This window comes from Ascaphus truei, chromosome 1, assembly GCF_040206685.1.
Source record: "Ascaphus truei isolate aAscTru1 chromosome 1, aAscTru1.hap1, whole genome shotgun sequence".
Lineage (NCBI taxonomy): Eukaryota > Metazoa > Chordata > Amphibia > Anura > Ascaphidae > Ascaphus > Ascaphus truei.
Window position 1 is genome coordinate 103012089 of NC_134483.1, and position 22813 is coordinate 103034901.

The window sequence follows — 22813 nt, forward strand, 5'->3', positions numbered from 1 at the left end:
GGTTAGCCAGACCAAAATGTTAGGCACCGGAACACAGTGGAATTGGAGTTGGCAGTTCCAAGCCAAGCACAGAGCATAGCAGGAAAGATGAGCTGTGCAACACCAGCCTTGATCAGGGCAGGTGACACCAGTAAAACAGGCAGAGTACAGTATTGAAGGAGGAGCCAGGATAGACATAAGAACAACCCAGGGTCAGGGCAGAAGGAAGTCAGTAACACACCAGGTCTGAATATTCAGAAGTGTCTCAATACAGAGAAAGGGTGAAACAAGATGTCTGAACCACATTAATCTGGCAACCAGGAAGCAGGATATAGCTGTAAAAGAGGGGGATTTCCAAAAGGCTGATTTTATGAACAGGTGCAGGAGCAGCAGGCTGGTCAAGTAAACCTGAAGTGTGCAGAAGTACATTGTCCAGCGGCTGTTTTAGCTCACAGCTGGAGTTACTGCCTTTCATTTTTAAGATTGTGTGTTTGGATCCCAGAGAGACGGATATATGCTAGATCGGATGATTTAAGTAAGATCAGCTGTAGTAGTCATCAGCCACTTCCTGATCATATGATTGAATGATCCCAAAGTCATTCTGTTGATGGAAGAGGATGGTCCTTCCCATCTGTGCAGATCACGATGGAGCACTGATCAAGATCTACCCCTAGAAAACGAGCATAGTACCGGGTATATCATACTGCTGCGACACACTTTATTCGAGCAAATACCCAGTATGTACCTGGCAGATACCTGGAATGCGCCGCTCCTCACCTCAGACAAGCCCCGTTGCGGTTGCCTTCCCAGCCATGGTTCATGCCTAGCTGACGGGCGGCTGATCTGTTAAATGATAATGATTAGGATTTAATAGGCTGCAATGCTTCGCGTGTCTACCAGATGGCATAAATTCATGAATTGTAATGCAGTATATATATATATATATACTGTGCAGTATTGCAGCCAGCGGGAATAAAATGCTTCAATCCCTGCCTGGAAAATAACGCAATGCACTCGGGTAGAAAACAGTCACAAACCTCAATACACCCGAGTATACCCGAATTCGTGGGACTAGCCGAGCTCGAATAAAGTGTGTCGCCAGTGTATTGGCCAATGGCACGTCGGCCTACACTGTACTGTACTTCCATTGGGCACTGAAGGGTTTACCTATAAAACATATCTCTGACATTGTACCTTTATCCCCTTTGCATGCCATTTGATAATGGAAAGTATTAATTTAGAATGACCCTGATGGTATTGAAACAGTTTTTACCTAGTGCCATAAGTTTGATTAAAATGTTTTGGATATTATTTGTGTTTTATTAATGCTGAAGCCAGCTTGACATGGACCGGCCAGGATTTGTTGACTATTTGACTAATGGGGGGTTTATGTGGTTATTATTTGTATTCATGTATATTTAATTATTTTCATCTATGGGTTAGCCCTATGTCTATCTGGTATTTTTATATTTCATCCACGATGTACATAAGAAAGTTATCTATACATCCTACATGGAGAAGTGATAGCTACAATTTCACAAATTTGTATCTGTCCATTTTAAAATGCAAAAGGTCGTCACGGTTTATTGAATAGCTGAGAAAGTTTTGCAAGAATTTGATTTAGTTAACTTTCTAATTAAAAAGTCATTTTTTAATACAAAAACCAGATATATCATCTTAATAAGAAGGCCCCAAATGATTTTATTTCAATGTTTACATTGGGGACATTATATAATGTAAACTTTACGCTTTACCAGCAATATTACCTACTAACAAATAATTACATGTCAATGTCCTTTCTAAATAAGAACGCACAGATATTTGGGTACCACTGTGTTATTTTAACAATGTAAAATTATTCTCCAATTATTCTGGCAAATTATCTACCAGATTTACTACAACACAGAAGTGGTTTTGGTTATGCTAATGTAGCCCCGAGGTTGTTTTTCCCTCCCTGGCCCCTCTCCGCGAGTGCCGTGTGGTAGCGGGTGCCGCCAGAGGCTGCGACGGACCCGCCGGCACTTCGCGAGGGTGGGGGCCAGAGCAGGTAGCAGCTCTAGGTATCGCGGCGCAGGCCGGTTGCCGGGGACGCGATCGGGCCGTCGCTAGGGCGGCGATCGCGTTGCCACCGGCTCGGCGGCTGGAGGAGAGTGCGCCGCCATTGCGCGTTAGTTCGCGCATGCGCAGGAGGCGGCAAGCGCACGATAGGACTCCAGGGATAGGGAGAGATCGCGCGAGAGTAGGGAAGTGTAGAGGGAGATTGAGGCGGCCATTAGGGGTTCGCGCATGCGCAGGGCAAGTGCGCACGCGGCCCCAATGCTTTAGGCAGCCCCTGGGGACTACAACTCCCAGGAGGCTTAGGGAGACAGAGGTCAGGTGCTCCCTTGCGGCCAATAGGGCTGGAGGAAGCTCAGCCCGGGAATATAGATACATTTCCCGGGCTTTGCATGCGTCAGTCAGGCAGAGGAGAAGGAAGGAGTAGGAAGGGTGCAGGGAGCGCGTGGCTCCTGTACCAGGTAAGGGTTCTCCCTAGATCCCCAGGCAGGCCCCAATTCCCAGTAAGGGCAGGGGGTAACTGAAGAGGGACGGCCCTAGCTAGGGAGGTCACCCTTAGGTGCGGAAGGTGCAGTTTGGCAGTGCCACAGCAGAGAGGGCTGTGGGCACTGGCAAATAGGCACAGCGTGCAAGCAGTGGATTTGCTGCGGGATTCAGGTGGCTGTGTGTGAGTGCAGCTGCGTGTGTGTGTGTCGCTGCATGTGCTGGGCGCAGTGTGTGCAGCGTGTGTGAAGTCTGCAGGCTGACAGTGTGAGCTGTGTGTCTGCTGCAGACTGTTAGCTAGTTAATAGCTAGTTGTTAGAGTTACTGATAGGACTGGGTAGCTAGGGGAAGGGGGGCAGATTATTGTTCCACAGGCCCTAGGAGTTTTCCCCAAGCCATCCCAGGTTGCGGTTCATCAGGGACAGGCCCTAGGTTAGGGTTCCTGTCCTGATAGGGTTAGTTAGGGATAGCGGCGGTTGCTGTTCCCATGCGGTTGGTGTTGCCGTGATTCTGTTGCTGTTCCCGGGAAGCGGTGGGACCCTCGTTGGGGTCCACGGAGAGAAGTACCTGGAAAGGATCAGACGGACGTCTGACCCTTTGAGAAGTGTGTTGCGGTCCCGAGCATCGGAGTGCTCGGAAGGTACTTCAGTATTATAAGTGCACCAACTGGGCCCTAGCTTAATTTAGTGACTGCGCAGTCACCCACGACCTCCGTAGGATTACGGGACATTGGGTGTGGGGGATCACAGGACACTGGGTGGGAACACCAGACATTGGGCTGAGGTGATGCGGATAGAGCATCAGGTTATGTTATGTTATGTGATGTGTGACATGTCGTGTTAGTAAAGTGTTAGTATTTTATCTATGAGTGTTATTGTATTTCTTACCCAGGGCTATCTTTCATAACGGGGATCCTGGGTAAGTGGAGGCGCTGCACCAGGTAATGGTAAGGGTTTCCCCAGGCTCCCAGCTAGCGGAGGCTCAGATCTCCTGGAGCCACAGGTGTTATGCAGTACCAGTAGTCCCTTAGAGCAGGTGTGTTGCAGGGAAAGGAACCGGTTAGACCACGAGGGGCCAATGTGAGATTGGGTGGGTCCGGCGGTTCACAAAAAGGGCTACATTTGGAGGCGCTGCTGAGATATATCAGACCTTGGGTGCCCTGTATGTTTTTTTTCTAAATTGTCCTATTTTTGTTTCGCCATGGGGAAGCCCTCAAGGCGGAGGAAGCCACGTGCTAAGTTCCCGGCCGCGCGGGAAAATGTTGCCAACAGTTATCCAGGACTGGCGGGAAAACCCGAGCCCCGCCCCCACACTGTGAGTGACTCAGTACCGAGTTTGCAACATTCCCCAAAAGACTGTGCTGCCCCTCCTCTAGAGTCCACCAGGGGGAGGGAATGTCTTGAGCAGAAATCAGAAATTTCTGTTCCCCCTAAGGAAAGCAAGGGATGCCGAGAAGAACACCCTTGGCTGTATAGGATCATACGGGCCCCCCATTTAGTCTTGCCAATGGTGGTATGCCCGTGTGTGTTAAAGGACTGGAAGGTGATGGATGCCTGGATGGGCGGAGCATCTGAGTCACCAGTTGCCCTCACGATGACCGTGGTAGACGGGGAAGAATGCCTGCACGGCCGTCTGAATGAATGTGAGTGTGCCGTTGGTGAGCTGACCCAAGGGCCTAAGTGTCCTGACTGTGCGGCGCAGTTCCTGCAACCCAAACTGCCAGCGGCAGAGGACTCTGTTGCAGAAATGGAGTGTTCCCTCCCCGAGGAGGAGAGAGACTGCCAGGGGTTACACCCTGATGTGTATGAGCCCTGGAATTTGCCAGGAATGGAGGTCACGATGCTAATGTGCCCCTGCCTGAGTGAAGCCCTTAAAGATGGAGTCGAACCATCTCAGTTACAGCTAGGTTTCAGGTCAACTGAGGTGGACGGAGAAACGTTTACCCAGTGTTTTGGCCTAAATTGTGGCTGTTCCCGGAGGGAGGCACTGGCGTGGGAGCCCCAATGTGAGTGTTGCGGGGCCTGGTTCCTAAAGCCTATCCTGCCCCAGGCGGCGGAACCAGCCGAGGAAGAAGAGGAGGAGCCGGACCTCCCTCCTACAGTAAATGATACTTGTACTCAGTTTGTCTTAATTCCAGAGGCCTCCGGGGACCCGTGTGTCCAGACCACTGTTGCAGACCCTCTCAAAAGGAACATGCAAATGGAAGAGCAGGAACCTCTGATGGCGGAACCTGCGGAGAAAGAGGCGCCTGATGGTGCTACCAAGGTGGTGGAGGGGCCGTGTGCCCAAATGGACTTTCTAGATGCTGAACCGGAGCCGCTGAAGGCGGAGCTTCAGATGTCGGAACCCCCGATGTCGGTTCCAGACCCGGGTCCCGAGCAAGAACCACCGAGACCAGAAACACAGATCCCGGAAGGCCAGGGTAAGGTGTTTATACCCCCGCCCTTGTGTGATGAGTCCAGCGACCAACCGAGCGTGGTGATGCGCCTGCCGGCGGACCACTCCAGTGAGGTCACCGAGGCAACCACCTCAACTGATGCAGACCATGATGTGGGCCCGTGTGCCCTGCAACTGCCAGTTCGGCCTACCACCGAGGTACCAGCGGTCCCAGGCTTGGGATCAGTACCTGCCGACAACGATAGGGGTAAGTTGACTGCCCCAGGGGTGTCGGGTGTGAGCTCCCCGGTGATCGTGGAGCCTGGTGACTCCAGAGGTAGGGTCACCCAGGCGATGGTCTCACCCCGTCATCGCATCCTGGTGGAGGTGTCTCCCCCAGAAGATCTCTGCAGATCATGGAACGAACTCGACCTTATCCAGGGATCCGGTGTAGCGGACCGGAGCGACACATACTCCTGTGAGAGGAGTCTCCAAACGGGCCTACCCGAAGAAGTGGTGCCGTCCCCTGAAGAAGTCACCGTTAAAGGGATTGTTGGAGCGGACAAAGACTCTGTTGAGACCGCTCTGGTAGTTGTGGCCTCTCCCAGGTGCGCGATGGAGCGCTATGTTCGCCATGTGGTGGATCGAGGCAAGAGACTGAACCTCCCTGTCTCCCGTGAGACGAGACCGGAGGATCCGGCAAGGGTCAATACCCAGGACCCCTTACTATTTTTTTCGCGAGGGGGAGGCGGTGTTTTGACAGAAGAAACAGGTCTAGAGTTCCAAAAGACTCACAGGAGTCAAGGTGGGATACCCTCACCCAGTCTGTTAGGGGCACTCCACTCTGAGACTCAGCTTGCCTCGGGTATCCATGCGGGTATGTTGGGTACCGGTGAACAAATGCCTATTGTATGTGATGTACTGTTTACTATGCATTTTTCATTGTGTAACAATATGTATGGTTGCTACCCAAGCGAGGGCGTTGGGATTTTGCGAGGGGGAGAATGTAGCCCCGAGGTTGTTTTTCCCTCCCTGGCCACTCTCCGCGAGTGCCGTGTGGTAGCGGGTGCCGCCGGAGGCTGCAACAGACCCGCCGGCACTTCGCGAGGGTTGGGGCCAGAGCAGGGAGCAGCGCTAGGTATCGCGGCGCAGGCCGGTTGCCGGGGACGCGATCGGGCCGTCGCTAGGGCTGCAATCGCGTTGCCACCGGCTCGGCGGCTGGAGGAGAGTGCGCCGCCATTGCGCGTTAGTTCGCGCATGCGCAGGAGGCGGCAAGCGCGCGATAGGACTCCAGGGATATGGAGAGATCGCGCGAGAGTAGGGAAGTGTAGAGGGAGATTGAGGCGGCCATTAGGGGTTCGCGCATGCGCAGGGCAAGTGCGCACGCGGCCCCAATGCTTTAGGCAGCCCCTGGGGACTACAACTCCCAGGAGGCTTAGGGAGACAGAGGTCAGGTGCTCCCTTGCGGCCAATAGGGCTGGAGGAAGCTCAGCCCGGGAATATAGATACATTTCCCGGGCATTGCATGCGTCAGTCAGGCAGAGGAGAAGGAAGGAGTAGGAAGGGTGCAGGGAGCGCGTGGCTCCTGTACCAGGTAAGGGTTCTCCCTAGATCCCCAGGCAGGCCCCAATTCCCGGTAAGGGCAGGGGGTAACTGAAGAGGGACGGCCCTAGCTAGGGAGGTCACTCTTAGGTGCGGAAGGTGCAGTTTGGCAGTGCCACAGCGGAGAGGGCTGTGGGCACTGGCAAATAGGCACAGCGTGCAAGCAGTGGATTTGCTGCGGGATTCAGGTGGCTGTGTGTGAGTGCAGCTGCGTGTGTGTGTGTCGCTGCATGTGCTGGGCGCAGTGTGTGCAGCGTGTGTGAAGTCTGCAGGCTGACAGTGTGAGCTGTGTGTCTGCTGCAGACTGTTAGCTAGTTAATAGCTAGTTGTTAGAGTTACAGATAGGACTGGGTAGCTAGGGGAAGGGGGGCAGATTATTGTTCCACAGGCCCTAGGAGTTTTCCCCAAGCCATCCCAGGTTGCGGTTCATCAGGGACAGGCCCTAGGTTAGGGTTCCTGTCCTGATAGGGTTAGTTAGGGATAGCGGCGGTTGCTGTTCCCATGCGGTTGGTGTTGCCGTGATTCTGTTGCTGTTCCCGGGAAGCGGTGGGACCCTCGTTGGGGTCCACGGAGAGAAGTACCTGGAAAGGATCAGACGGACGTCTGACCCTTTGAGAAGTGTGTTGCGGTCCCGAGCATCGGAGTGCTCGGAAGGTACTTCAGTATTATAAGTGCACCAACTGGGCCCTAGCTTAATTTAGTGACTGCGCAGTCACCCACGACCTCCGTAGGATTACGGGACATTGGGTGTGGGGGATCACAGGACACTGGGTGGGAACACCAGACATTGGGCTGAGGTGATGCGGATAGAGCATCAGGTTATGTTATGTTATGTTATGTGATGTGTGACATGTCGTGTTAGTAAAGTGTTAGTATTTTATCTATGAGTGTTATTGTATTTCTTACCCAGGGCTATCTTTCATAACGGGGATCCTGGGTAAGTGGAGGCGCTGCACCAGGTAATGGTAAGGGTTTCCCCAGGCTCCCAGCTAGCGGAGGCTCAGATCTCCTGGAGCCACAGGTGTTATGCAGTACCAGTAGTCCCTTAGAGCAGGTGTGTTGCAGGGAAAGGAACCGGAATGTGAGATTGGGTGGGTCCGGCGGTTCACAAAAAGGGCTACACTAATATCATTCATTGGATTGCAGTGAGAAGCTTTTCCCATTGTTTAGTTTTGTAATTTTCTGTAACAAAGATTTAGCGAATTATGTAGAAATATGTGATAATTGTTAGAGCCATGTTTCTAGAAATGTATAATCTGCCTGCACCTAATGAAACTCTCTCTCCTCATGTATTATTTCTTGTGGCACAAGATAGTTATCATTAAATGGATCCAGTGCTGCAGTGTTTGTTATAAAAAAAATGGAGACTTTATTCCATGTATAGAAAAATGTGATCTCGTCAGTAGACAGCCAGTGCTTTTAAAACATGCATGATGTTTCACCAGAGGGTAAAACAACAAAACAGAAATCACAGCTCCAAACCAAATCCCTGTCTAAAACGGTTAGTGAAATCTTACATGACAATTGAGTCATCATCATGCAATGTACATGAAATCATAAAAGTGATACTATGTATCTTGTGTATGATGTTATGTATATTTTCTCTATGTATCTTATGTATGATATTATGTATATTTTCTCTACATTGAGAATTAAATTCCCATCTTTTACCCACTAACACAAGGCAGACAACCTATTGTGAATAATCATGAATTCATGATATCACAATTTGTTATATTACAATTTCCTCGAATGCATCTACAACCCAAACAAGACCTCTGAACATATTTTAATTTTTTTGGAAATGCATTCATATGTAGTTGTTTTGTTTGTTATCTACTGATTTCAAATGTGTTTGTTTTGAGAAGTTTATTGCTGCAAAACAGGTTTAAAATACACTATTCTTTGCTGAGCAGAACATGTGCAATATGAAGATGAGCAGATGGAATACATTTAGGTCCTGATCCACGAACGGGGGCTAAGTTTTAGCACGCTTTTACTTCCATTCATATGAATGGGAGCTGAGGCGGGCTAAAGCTTAGCCCCCTTTTGTAGATCTGTGTGTTAGTGCGGAAGCTTTTTGTATAAACTCTTGTGTATTTCATGTTTGTTTATGATATCCAACAACCGCTCATGTGAAATACATTTTCATAATTGTATTTTTGTAATAAGAAAAGGAAAAGCCTATTTCTTTCAAAGCTTTGTTTATTACATAGATAACATTAAAACGACCGATATATATATATTTTTAAGAACACAACCTACCCCCTTAAAACTGATTGTGGGGTTTGTTAATCACTGTTTCTGGCTACTCGTCCCCCATTGTAGCCCTGCAAAGAAGCTTTTACAATGATGACTCTATGTCATTGTACTCTCCCTGTAAGGAGCAAATCCGAGAGCTGGGAAACTTGGAGAAGAGCGGCTGGCAAAGTTTCAAGCAGTAGAATCTATTTAAATAAATTTACATTGCATTTGCTGCTTTCCCTCAAACAGGAATCATAGTCTAAACAATATGTGTGTTCATGGGGCCTGGTCTTTTATTGTACAAGCGCAAAGCCCACTCTGTAGGTCAGCCTGTGCCAGCTCTGACAGCACACTTTTCTCATAGCCTCACCCTCTCATAGCCTTTGGTTGCTTTCAAGTTCAATTTAGTACAATAAAGTTGTTATGCATGACAGTTTGGAGATCAGAATAGGTGGTGTCTGAGCCTGCTGCGTTGCTACAAAGTGGGTTCATTCTCTACGGGCCAGCTCAGTTACTGAAGCCTTGCTGGTGGGACACTGCAGTGGACTTCCAGACGTTCCCATCCTGACTAAAACAATTAGCTTCAAACTGTAAGAAGCCGCAGGGTCACCCTTTCTTTAAACGAAACTGCACCATTTAAAATGCTGTACTGGATTTGAAACTCATGTTGATTTATCTGTTGTTCTCCTCTATTATGGCCTTTATTTACAAATGTATAAAAAGAAAGGGAAACGTTTTGAGCCTCACATGGCTCAGGAGCATTATTAGAAACCCAAACCATTGTTTTATATTTGTTCTTATAAAATAATATAATTGAAACATGCCAAGCTTAATTGTACTAAGCTGGACTGCCAGGGAAAGGGCCCTGGGGATTGTCGAAGAGAATCTGGAAGAAAATGTCTCTATAGCTACGCATCAGCACCACGCAGGATTATAAACAAGCCTAACGAACCTGTTATCATAGTTATGTGATGAGATTCTGGAGACAAGGTATGTTAGTACTATAGGTTGTCATTCCTGTGTCTAATTTTCATACATACTGTTTCACATTTTAAGAATTGTACCAATTTATATTTTTATTTTAGGAGTATGTAGCTCAGTGAACTATGCTCTCTAGTTTATAAATGCTCTCTTGCATGTGTAAAATTATAACAAAAATATTATTTAACAAAATACAAATTGCATTAAATTGATGAAGGTTACATATTGTGCATTACTTTCTATTGCCAGGTGCAATATATTTTGCCCAATTTTTTTTAAATGACTACTGTATATGCGGCAATCATACTTAACACTTCACGGGTAGAGAGACCCAACACTATTTTTCTCTGTAGGCCACACATTTTCATAATTTTGGCTCTGTACGCCACCACAATGGATTTGAAATGAAACAACTGAGATGCAATAGAAGTGCAAACTTTCAGCTTTAATTCAAGGGGTTGAACAAAAATATCGTATGAAACGTTTAAGAATTGCAACTATTTTCATACACAGTCCCCTTATTTCAGGGGCTCAAATGTAATTGGACAAATTAACACAATCATCAATAAAATGTTCATTTTTAATACTTTGTCGAGAATCCTTTACAGGCAATGACTGCTTGAAGTCTGGAACGCATGGGTTTCCTCCTTTGTGATGCTTTGCGAGGCCTTTACTGCAGCTGTCTTCAGTTGTTGTTTGTTCGTGGGAATTTCTGCCTTAAGTTTTGTCTTTAGCCATTGAAATGCATGCTTGATCGTGTTGAGACCAGGTGATTGACTCGGCCATTGCAGAATATTCCACTTCTTTGCCTTAAAAAACTCCTGGGTTGCTTTCGCAGTATGTTTTGGGTCATTGTCCATCTGTAAAGTGAAGCTCCGTCCAATCAACTTTGCTGAATTTGGCTGAATCTGAGCAGACAATATATCCCTTTACACTTCAGAATTCATCCGGCTGCTTCTGTCTTCTGTCACATCATCAATAAACATTTGTGACCCGTGCCATTGTAAGCCATGCATGCCCATGCCATCACACTGCCTCCACCGTGTTTTACAGATGATGAGGTACTGTATGCTTCGGATCATGAGCCGTTCCAAGCCTTCTCCATACTTTTTTCTTCCCATCATTCTGGTACAGGTTGATCTTAGTTTCATCTGCCCAAAGAATGCTGTTCTAGAACTGGGCTGGCTTTTTTAGATATTGTTTGGAAAAGTCTAATCTGGCATTTCTATTCTTGAGGCTTATGAATGGTTTGCACCTTGTGGTGAACCCTCTGTATTCGCTCTCGTGAAGTCTTTTCTTTATGGCAGTCTTGGATAATGATATGCCTACCTCCTGGAGACTGTTCTTCACTTGGCTGGATTTGTGAAAGGGTTTTTCTTTACCATGGAAATGATCTTACGATCATCCACCACTGTTTTCTTCTGTGGACATCCAGGACTTTTTGTGTTGCAGAGCTCAAGCTCACCAGTGCGTTCTTTTTTTCTCAGAATGTACCAAATTGTTGATTTTGCCACTCCTAATGTTCCTGCTATCTCTCTGATGGATTTTCTTTTTTTTTTTTGCAGCCTAAGGATGCCCTGTTTCACTTGCATTGAGAGCTCCTTTGACCGCATGTTGTGGGTTCACAGCAACAGCTTCCAAATGCAAATGCCACACCTGGAATCAACTCCAGACCTTTTACCTGCTTAATTGATGATGAAATAATGAAGGAATAGCCCACACCTGTCCATAAAACAGCTTTTGAGTCAATTGCCCAATTACTTTTGGTCCCTTAAAAACGAAGGGGCTACATATTAAAGAGATGTAATTCCTAAACCCTTCCTCCAATTTGGATGTGAATACCCTCAAATGAAAGCTGATAGACTGCACTTTAAGTACATATTCATTATTTAACCGTAACTTGAATTTATTTTGGTACACAGCCGAAATAACAAAATGTGTATCAGTGTCAAATTATTTCCGGACCTAACTGTGTATGGTTCAATAGAGAGAGATTTGTTGCAGGTCATTCTGCAGCAAGGGGGTTAAAATAGCAGTCTGATGTCAAGTTCTTCTCTAATGGGGGGTTTCCAACTGCCTACCATATCTACAGGATGACAGCATTCAGTAGGGCACTCGCTGCAATGCAATTACCACACACAGTAGGGATAGTATATTATTGTGAATGAGGGGTTAAGCAAGGAAGCAGCTGCAAAATATATTTTTGTTGTTCAGATGAGTCATCTGATCAAGAACTTGAGCTTGTAAAATAATATATATATATATTCTTTTTAATCATCTGGACATGCTTTCTCACAGCAGACGTCAATCAGAGGCCCTCATCATGAACTCACACAGCATTCCTTAACCGTCCGCTGGATTAAAAAGAAAACACTTATTGAACAAAAATGTAACGCGTGCCCAGCAGCCATGACTTTCCAAGGTTACAATATATTTAAGGAACATCCTATTAGAAGGAAGTGGAGGCACAAAGTAGCACACCTACACAAGAAACAAAAAAACTTTGCTAAGGCAACCAAAGTAAAAATAAGTCCAGGTCATCAGAGACAAAATAACATGTTCTCAAGTATATGTTATAATTATACAAAAAGCATGTATTTATTACTTACATTGTGATTTTTCCCCATTAAAAAAAGATTTTTTTTTTTAATGATAAGAACCTTTGTTTCCACAGTCAACGTGTCTCCCCTTAGATGTTCCCATCATCCCATGCAGGAGGGATCACTGAACTTTGTTATATCAGCGCACATAACAGATGTTATGTTCCCTGAGACTATGTATTCACCACGCTAATTATGTGCAAAAAATAACACCTTTAATTGAGTTCTTTAGCCTCTAATAATGAATGCGTTAACTTGACGTTAATGTGCATTAACTTATATCAGGTGCCGTTATGTAAATCTTGCTGTAACTCCTGTATAGACCCTGAAAAGGGCTTTTGGTGGAGTGGCGAGAGAGTGGAGAGGGAAACAACACCGTAAATAAGTAATGTTAGTTAAATCATAGCAAGCTCTGGTGTTACACCCATCCAGACACTGCAAAAGTCCTAATTCAGGGTCGGATGGGAGTAATGGCAGGTTTAGCTCTGACTTACCCCACATACCTTTATTTCCTCGCATTAAATTTAGCAGAGTTTAGTGACTAGGCGATGATATGATACGGCCTCATTTGCATATCGCTTGCCTTCCATTTCATGTTATGGAATGCATGTCACTATCACTGACATATTCTTTGTGGCCAGTTCTCCCTTTGGTTTTCCCCTCTCCCTCCCTTGGTTCCCCGCTTAACTCCGCTATAGCGGGGGAACCACCGGCACGTGTAGGGAGATGCTGGGTGCCGCCGGAGTGGCAGGCAGATCCTGTACAGTTGTACTGGAGTTGAGGCCGGAGTGTTGAGTGCATCGCCGGAGCTCCGCGGGGAGCGAGTGCTCAGGGCACTCCCATCTTTGAAGTCGTGCATGCGCAGTAGCTAGCAGGAGCGGTGGCTATTACATAGTAGGGCTCTGTGGGACCACATATCCCAGCTGCCCCAGGGGCTGCTAGTCAGAAGTTGTACAACAATCAATAGGGCTGCGGAGATCCCTTGCTCCCAAAGAGATACATTTGGCATACTCTGCACACCACGCCAGTCGGAGCTGGGACACATAAGGGTGAGGGTGTGTTCAGGGTGTCAGTGGCCCCTGAACTAGGCCAAACCCCCATATAGGCCCCAGCTAGGCCCCGACTCCCCATAAGTTTGTGGTTGCTACAGGGACAGGCCCATCAGATAGGGATACTGCCCCTGTAGTTGAATAGTGTCAGGGACACAGCAGGATGCCGTGAAGAGACTTGCGACCTGTGGTTTGGGCTCAGACCACCACCACAAGACAGAGACTATTAAGGTGGGACACTGCAGCTGAAGTCCACCCCACGTAGAGGCGGACGCCATCGCTGACAGCGACAGCGACAGCGTGGGACTGGAGAGATCAATTTCCTCAGTTGTTGGTACCAAGTGCTGGAGCATCTGGCAGGTATCATACAGTCAACAAGTGTACCAACTATACTCTCTTACTGTAGGCAGCACTGTCACACACTTGGGGTGGGAGAGACAATTGGGGCTGGACACTGGGACACTGGTGCCCCCTGCAGCCGAGTATTGGGGAGTTACTACATATCGGTGTACACATATGTATGGTGTAGTCATATTACAGTACTTGCTCTGGTTATAAGTTGCATGCTCAGTAAATCTGTCACTATATACTGCGTGTGTATTTATTGTATTGGGTCCTGTGAGGGTGTTATCCGGCGCTATCCGGATCCTTTGCAGGTGGAGGCGCTGTCACCAGAACCAACCAGGAACACCCCAGGCTCCCTGCAGCGGAGGTTCAGGCCTCCTGTGAGCCAACAGGTACAATGCACCACATTACACTCAGTAGCAGTCTCATCTCCCAGAGGGTGGGGGAAACAGTGCTACATTTGGAGACGCTGCTGAGAGTCAGACCTGGGGTGCCCGACTGAGCAGCTAAATTAGAGAAGCCAAACTCGAACACCATGTTTGTGCCCTCGCATCAAGGGGTCCACGACTGGGCCTTAGAGTTCCACGAACCCCCGCGCCATGTGGTCGCAGTGGAAGGAGTCCCTGCCCTCACATCTATGATTACCGTTCGCGACCACGCGAGAAACTCTCCCGGTCTGGCCGACACCAAATCCTAGGTCGAAAATATGACCCCACTTATCGTTGGAGTTTCGTACTACTGGCCACCGTGCAAGAAATATGCATAGAAGATGCCCCTCAGGCCCTTAATCAATCAGAGGACCTGCCCGAGGGTTGCCCACTCATATACCCTTGACTACCAACATCCTGGGCAGCGTCAATCCCAGGACCCTCCTCAGAGGTCACCTATCAGACGGAAGCGTCCACCTCCTCCTACACCCCAGGGGGATGAAGGACTCACACCCCGGCCTCAAGTACACCAAACAGGGCTGACATACCCATTCCCAGAGCAACCTTCAACCCAAGTGCCCTGCTTGAGGCACCACACAGAGCCGCAACTCCACACCTATCACTTACCCCAGGCCGGTATATGAGAAGTCCTGCGCAAGTTCTTACCCAAAAGCCCGCATACTGCCTGTCGACTGGTGGTTCCAACATGGGAGTAACTCTACCCCAAATGGTGGAGGCCCTAACCATGTCCTCCCAGGCCCAGAACTAGGGAAAACTTAAGGCCTTCTCTGGGGTGTCCCCTACTCCCACAGGGGAAGAAGGGTTCGAGACCTGGAAAGAACACACCCTTAAGGTGCTGGAAGAAGGGTCCTGCCGTGAAGCGGCAACGGATAATGGAGAGCCTAAGACCTCCCGCCTATACGATGGCGAGCATGCACCGAGACTAGCATGTCGACATTACGGCTCAGATTATAATGGACTTGTTGATACAAGTCTATGGCGTAGAGGAGAACGAGAGTGAACTCTGGTCCAAGTTCTATAGTCTTCGACAGAAGGAAGGGAAAGATCTGTCCACCTTCTTACAACGAATAGAGCTGTTCCTTTGGAAACTGTGCAGCCATGAGATAATTCCAGCACACACTGTTGATGAATATCGACGCAAGCAGTTCCTCCAAGGAGCTATCGCCACCCATCATATAGTCATTATGATTCAGTACTCCCTACTCCAAGGACCTCCTCCTACGTTCATTGCCGGAGGCTCCGGCGCTCCCTTTACAGGGTGCCGCCATGTTGAATGTGCGGGCGCATGCGCAGTACAGTTTGCGCATGCACATTACGGTCTGATGGCATTGCAAGTGGCGGCCATTACACAGAAGCTCCGCATTGTTAACTACAGCCCCCAGAAGGCACTGAAGCTGCCAGACATTGTGCAATAGAGCCAATAGAGCTCCAGAATTCTCCTGCACTGAAAAAGATACATTTTGGGCACTTCGGACACCACGCCAGTCGGAGCTGGGACAAGAAAGGGGTAGGTTGTGTGTGCAGGTGTCTGTGGCACATGTACTAGGCCAGATATCCCATGTTATGCCCCAGCTTGGCCCCGACTCCCACATAGCTTGTGGTTGCTATAGGGACTTGCCCTTAGACAGGGACACTGCCACGCTTAGCACTATCAGTGTCAGGGACACAGTGAGATGCCGCACGGTAACTGCGGCCTGCAGTCCAGAGCCAGAACATAGAGACAAAACTAGGACGCAGCTGTGCTGGCCTTGGGTGATCTGGTCCCAGATCACCTATCTATACAGAGACTCTCTTCATGGTGGGACAGCCCATGCGGGATCCATCCAACATAGAGGCGGAGGCTTCGTGGTTCAGTACTTCAGATCCGTGGATCCCATCTTCATCTGCACGCTCGGGTGTGGACACACCCGGCAGGTATCCAACTCACCAGTGCACCAACTCAACACTTTAGTGGGGCTCCGCTATTTCACACATTTGGGTGGGTTGCCTCTTAGGGGACGCTGGGATGGTCCAGTACCTAAAGCACCTCAGTACATTTTGGCAAACACCACCGGGGTGTGGACACGGTATTGGGGAGGCACGGTGAGGGGTTATGGCCCTGCGAGGTCTTTGAGGGTGTATATTACTCACAGTATTCTTTATGCTGTGTATAGTAAAACTGTTATGCTTTACACGTGTGCATTCTTTATTGTCCTGTAATGGGGTCATTCCACCAGAATCATGTTTGTGCCCCTAAGGCAGGAGGTCCACGAATGGGCCTTGGTACACAGAGTATCCCCGCGACACGTGGTCGCAGTGGAAGGAGTCTCCACCCTTACATTTGCGTTTACAGTTCGTGAGCACATAAGAAACTCCCCAGGCCTGGCCAACGCCCGAGTCCTAGACTGGAAATATGGTGACGCCTTCCGTTGGGATACAGTAATCCTGGCCACCGAGCACCAATTATGCTCAGAGACTGCCCCTCAGGCAATAACCTTACCTGAACCCTCAAGTGAGGATTGCCCCTTTGTTTACCCTGAGTTACAAGATCCTCAGGCCATGTCCATGCCACGACCCTTAGCAGTGGTAAACTACCTGGATCTGACCCCAATTCCCTCACACACACCAGGAGCCGGGAGATCGCTAGCACCAATTTGGCGCTCATCCTGAGAGACTGAGGTGACCTTCCCTCTGGTCACCTGCACCCCTAGTGCCGCAGATGAGACCCAATGGTCTCACCCCCACCATCACCTGCTCTGATCCAAGGGGTTAACAGCTCTATTCAGGCTCTCTGTCCAATGCCTGAATCCAATAATCGCTTATAAAGTGGTGGCTCTGCTTTGGGAGTAACTCTACCGCAACTGGTGGAGGCACACACTATGTCTTCACAGTCCCCAAATTACAGGAAATTAAAGGCCTTTACTGGGATGACTCCTACCCCCGTGGGTGAAAAAGAATCGATTCCTGGAAGGAACACACCCTCAAGGTGATATACGAATGGCCTTGCTCCGTGGGGGTAAGGCGACAAAGAGTAATGAAGAGCCTCCGATCTCCAGCATCCACCATGGTCAGTATGCAACGCAATCAAGACGCCAACCTCTTGGCTCACCAGATTGTGGCTCTGATAGTGCATATCTACGGCAGGGATGAAGATAAGGGTGGGCTGTGGACCAAATATAATGGTCTCCGACAAAAGGATGGAGAAGACTTGTTCATCTTCCTTCAACAGATCCAACTGGTCCTCTTGAAGCTGCAAAGTAATGACATCATCCCCGCCTCCACGGTGGACGAGTACCAGCGCACACATTTCCATAGAGTTGCAATCCCCACTCATCACATAGTGATCATGATCAGGTGCTCTCTTCTACAAGGAACTTCCGCTACCTTTGAAAAACTCTTGGGGTTAGTAAAGGGCCACGAGGCATATACACGTCTGCATACTTCCACAAAGACCAAAGAGCCCCTCAAGGGTGAACCCGAGGGAGCATCCACTCCGAAGTTTAAGGAACCCTATAATACGGAGGAGGACTCCTGATGTCAAGTCCAAACCGTCAGGGAAAGTATCTCCTACCTATAAGGCCCGCACCGCCCCTGGTGGCCTCATCTGCTACAGTTGTGGTCAGAAGGGCCACTTCTCCAATGAATGCCCAGAGAAAGAAAAAAAACTCCAACTACGAATTTCCACCCTAATGTAATGATCTGCAGGGTTCACACTACCGAAACCCCTGTCCCATCGGACGAAACCATTCCCCCACCCTCCGACGACCCTCCTGAGCAAAGCCCCAATGATGGAACCCCACCATTGGACGCTTATAGTTGGGTAGGACCAAACGCTATCATATGTGTCGTCATGGACGGTGTATATTCATCAGCGTTGTGGGACACTGGGTCCCAAGTGACCATTGTGTACAGAGGTTTTTATAACCAACGCCTTAAACACCATCCCTTGCAGTCGGCTGAGCATATGAAAGTGAGGGGGTTAAGTAATGAGGATTACCCCATTGATGGGATAGTGAAGGTTCTGCTGGAGATACTTCAGTTGAACACAGGCAAATCACACCCTATGGATGTGGATGCACTAATATGCCCCGAACCCCGAGAGCAGCCCAAGTACCCAATTATTCTGGGAACTAACACCGATATAGTGCAGGCAATAATCAGGGCCTACCTGCAAGAAGCCAGTGAACTGCCTCTGGATAGCCTAAACCTCCATCCCCTCCTGTTGGAGGAGTGTTGCAGGATATCTGCCCTAGATCGTCATGGAGATCTCTTCAACCTGCGAGCAGGACTAACAGAGATTCCACCAGGGGGAGTGAAGCGCATGGCCGCATTGTGCTACTACCCCGACCGAGACAAGGCCGATCACCTCTTTTCTCTGGAAAGCACGCCGGAGGAAGATGCCAAGCGAGGCAACAAGCTGATACCAGAAGTGCGGGAATGGACTTCCAAGATTCCTAGTCGAATTAAAGTGTTTGTCCAAAATATCTCTCCATACCACATGACCTTTGATCAAGGACGGAGATTGGGCGGCATATACCCCGTCACCCCAGTGGAAATAATGCCGCAGGTGAATGCCGCTACGATGTCTGAACAGCCAGCCAAGCTGACCATCAAATTTGGAGACTTAACTCTCCCGGCAGAATGGAAGGACCGGCTAATTGCCAAATTGGAAGAACGCCAGGCTGTATTCTCAACGAGTGAGATGGACCGCTTTATTCTACTACATGTCACAAATTGTCTTTACAGTTCGTTTTCTGCCGTAAAAAAATTTTTGTAAACAAATGTGTATATATTCAACAAACATCCTGGTACAAATTATTAAATTGTTCCCAATACTTAAAGTAACACCTGACGTACCTGCACTTAATTCAGTGGTGTACACTTTAATTTTGCTGTCCTTTCAGGCAGTTGTTCTTCAGTTGATCTGCACACAACGAATCTCTCTATGTTCAGCTGTGGAAGTTAAAATACCAACATTAGTTATAAAACATGCTGTGTAGGGGATATGATCCCAATATTCAGGGCTCAGCTATCCTTGGAGCATATATATATACTCAGAATCACAGTAGTGAATAATCAAGACACAGGAGCATAAATAAGTGCTATGTGAGACTCACTAGAATAATATAGGCATGGGAGTGTACTGTACTAGTAATGCTGGAGGGATAACACAGATCTTCATATATACCATAAAGGTCCTGTATGCACCCCCAGTAAAACAAAAGTACATACCATAATGAGTAGTCTGTGTGAGGAACTCACTTGAATAGCAGCTCGGTCATTGATTAATGCGTGCGTCACGCCGGATGCATATGAAGAGAGAGTAGTCCCGTGGGGTCCAGTGGCGGAGCACAACCGTGCAAACAGTGGGGGCTGCAGACCAGTTTGAGGAATAAAAACGATTTATTAGGTGGTCATATGGAGTACAGGGAAACTCTGACGCATTTCAGGACCTAAGTCCCTTTATCAAAGAGTGAATTCGCGTCTGCATACTTCCCCATTACATACTGAAGCCCCCGCCCCCAGCGATGACGTCACGGGGCCCAAATCTCGCGCGGGTTACTCAGAGAGACGAACCCATTGGTAGATGCAACAACCAATGGGGCGTCTGACTGTGGACTCGCCTCCCCTGTGGGCTGTGGCCTGGAAGCCGTATGTATCATGGGAGCATGACAATATAAACAAAACACAATGTGGACTATTAAAAAATTAATTAATAGTCTTAGGATGTATGTGTTTTAATAGTCCACATTGTGTTTTGTTTATATTGTCATGCTCCCATGATACATACGGCTTCCAGGCCACAGCCCACAGGGGAGGCGAGTCCACAGTCAGACGCCCCATTGGTTGTTGCATCTACCAATGGGTTCGTCTCTCTGAGTAACCCGCGCGAGATTTGGGCCCCGTGACGTCATCGCTGGGGGCGGGGGCTACAGTATGTAATGGGGAAGTATGCAGACGCGAATTCACTCTTTGATAAAGGGACTTAGGTCCTGAAACGTGTCAGAGTTTCAATGTACTCCATATGACCACCTAATAAATCGTTTTTATTCCTCAAACTGGTCTGCAGCCCCCACTGTTTGCACGGCTGTGCTCCGCAACTGGACCCCACGGGACTACTCTCTCTTTAGTTATAAAACAGAAGTAAAGAAATTATTCATTTCAGACAGTGCAAAAAAATTAAATGAGCATCAAATAACCAAAATTGAAGCAGAATACAATTCCGCGAGTATGACTGGCCATGGAAGGATGAGAAGGATTTTTGACATATGGAGTTTGAATATACAGTAGGCCCATACTTACTTAAAAGTGTTATTCCAAAAAACACTTTCCAACATTTGCAAAGTGTTTTATGGCAGTGCACCACTTAGTAAATATGCCCAATAGTCGAACATTGAGATTTATTGATTGGGAGAATTAAGAGGCAATTTTACAAAGCAATGTTATCCCATAGGGCACCATCCAGCAAACCTTTCAAGTTAATGGGCCATAACTGTGTCTACCAGCAGCAGAAGGTGTCTTAGGGAATAGCACCATGTAGTAGGTATTGCCCTAAATTCCTAGATAATTATCATTAGTTTCTGTTTAACTTTGCTACCTGGGTCATAGAGATTAAAGATAATTTCTCTATGATCACATGTGTAGTTGTTGTACCAGTCACCACCTTTGCAGCCTGTATTAACTATTAAAAAAAAGAGATTTAATTAAGCGCAACAAATATAGTGATAAAATCAAGCTGCGGTCTGAACACCTGCGGTTTTCCCAAACCGCCACGACATAAACCCAAACCCAAAAAAGTGCTTGTGGCGCAAAGTGACCAAAAATATACTGTAGTGCCGACAATTATTCTAAAACAAACCTGGGGCAATCTCCAAAAGACCCAGCATGTACCCAGCATGTACCTGGCTAGTTTAAGGCAAGTTTAAGGCAAGTTTAAGGCAAGTTTTAGAATACTCGTTGGCTCGTCTGTACAGTGATATGTGCAAATGAACCCAGTGATATATGGCACTGAAAACACATAATACTGTCACTCCATATGTAGAAATCCTCAGGTCAGTGGATTCCTGGTTGACCTCATATGAAGAAAAGAATACAAATGCAGAGGGCATAGTGTATTAACATTTACTCATGATGACAGACAACACAGAGGGGAAAGGAAACAAACTCACACTCTCCCCGCTGGTATATAAGCAAGAAGTGGGTTTTGACGAAACACGTTGGGCCTTTTGACTCTGAGGCCACCGTATCAACCCCACACTATCCTCTGTGAATTCCTGATTGGATGAGGCTGCTGTGACGGCTGTGACGAGCTAAACGGACGGAGCACTATGATCGCGGGTGAGAGACGCTGACGGAGGAGACCGGAGTCTGAATGTGTTTCTAGATGCTGAACAGCTGATTCGGGAGCAGCCCATTCGGAAAGAGGGTTGAAGTGCACCCAAAGTCACTTCTTGCTTATATACCAGCTGGGAGAGTGTGAGTTTGTTTCCTTTCCCCTCTGTGTTGTCTGTCATCATGAGTAAATGTTAATACACTATACCCTCTGAATTTGTGTTATTTTCTTCATATGAGGTCAATAATGAGTCCAATGACCTGATGATTTCTACATATGGAGTGACAGTATTATGTGTTTTCAGTGCCTTGTATTAACTATAAGGCTACATTGCAATAGAGAATATAAGTTTATATACCAGTGTAGTGCATGGAACGTTACTGCCTGTACAGATATTCCAAGCAATGAAAGAACTAGTTTTCAGAAATGTGTATGCCAGGTCAGCCAAATACAGCTTTGGATATAGGGAAAAATATACTTATAATAGTTATGAACTTTCTACAGAATAAAGTTGAGATGACGGCCACTGGGTAAACAAAGAATTGCTTTCAATGAAATATACTAATCATGGTGCAGTGTTACAATAGTGGGATCTGAGTAGAGATGGGCACATTTGTTTTTACGGATTTGGATACGCCTTGGATCGGCCTGTTCCTTTGGCCGAGGGATTTCCGCAGATCAGTTTTAAAAATGCCAATCCGACATTTTTTTTCTATCACTAGCAATCTGCACGATGGATTAATAATTTGAAACAAAAAGCATAATCCATGAGGAGTAGTATAATTAGAGGTGTTGCCTCTAATTATACTCAAATCGCTGAAGCTATTTGTTGTAGGGTTTAGCTGTGGGTTAGTTAGGCTGTGTATTGCTGCTGTACTATTATAGCTAAAAGATATATATTTTTTTACTTAATAATAGATTTTGCTTAGCCAGCTGTAATTGAATGGACTTTCAGTCAAGTGGGTTATTTAGCCCTCATGCTACACGTTTCTGTGATTGTAGTACATAATGTTGATATAAATAGCAGTGGTTATTATTATTATTATTATTATTATTATTATTATTGATAAAACTGTGAAAAATAATCCCAACAATAATTATTAAGTTTCCAGAACAGTTTAATTGTAATTTTGGCAAGGACAGTCAGGGATAATATAGCCAGTGCTGTACTGCAGCTTTATTTTCTACCCTAATTCTCACTATGAGCAAGCGATTAAGGATGCTGCTTTAACGCTTAGTTACACAAATAATTAATCAGTCTAGGGGAAAAAGTATAATTTGTTATTTTCCAGTACATAAGAAAAGTGGGACCTAGCTGAACCATTAAACAACAAAAAA

General features: G+C 47.2%; 1 long non-coding RNA gene across 7 annotated transcripts in view; it reads right to left on the bottom strand.

The window, feature by feature from the left end:
* LOC142490470 (uncharacterized) overlaps positions 1–22813 on the bottom strand; it is a 302578-nt gene that overhangs the window by 35450 nt on the left and 244315 nt on the right. For all 7 annotated transcript variants that reach the window (XR_012800077.1, XR_012800073.1, XR_012800078.1 and 4 more), the window contains one exon: positions 19000–19095. This is a non-coding gene — a long non-coding RNA (uncharacterized LOC142490470). The remainder of the gene's footprint in view (positions 1–18999; positions 19096–22813) is intronic.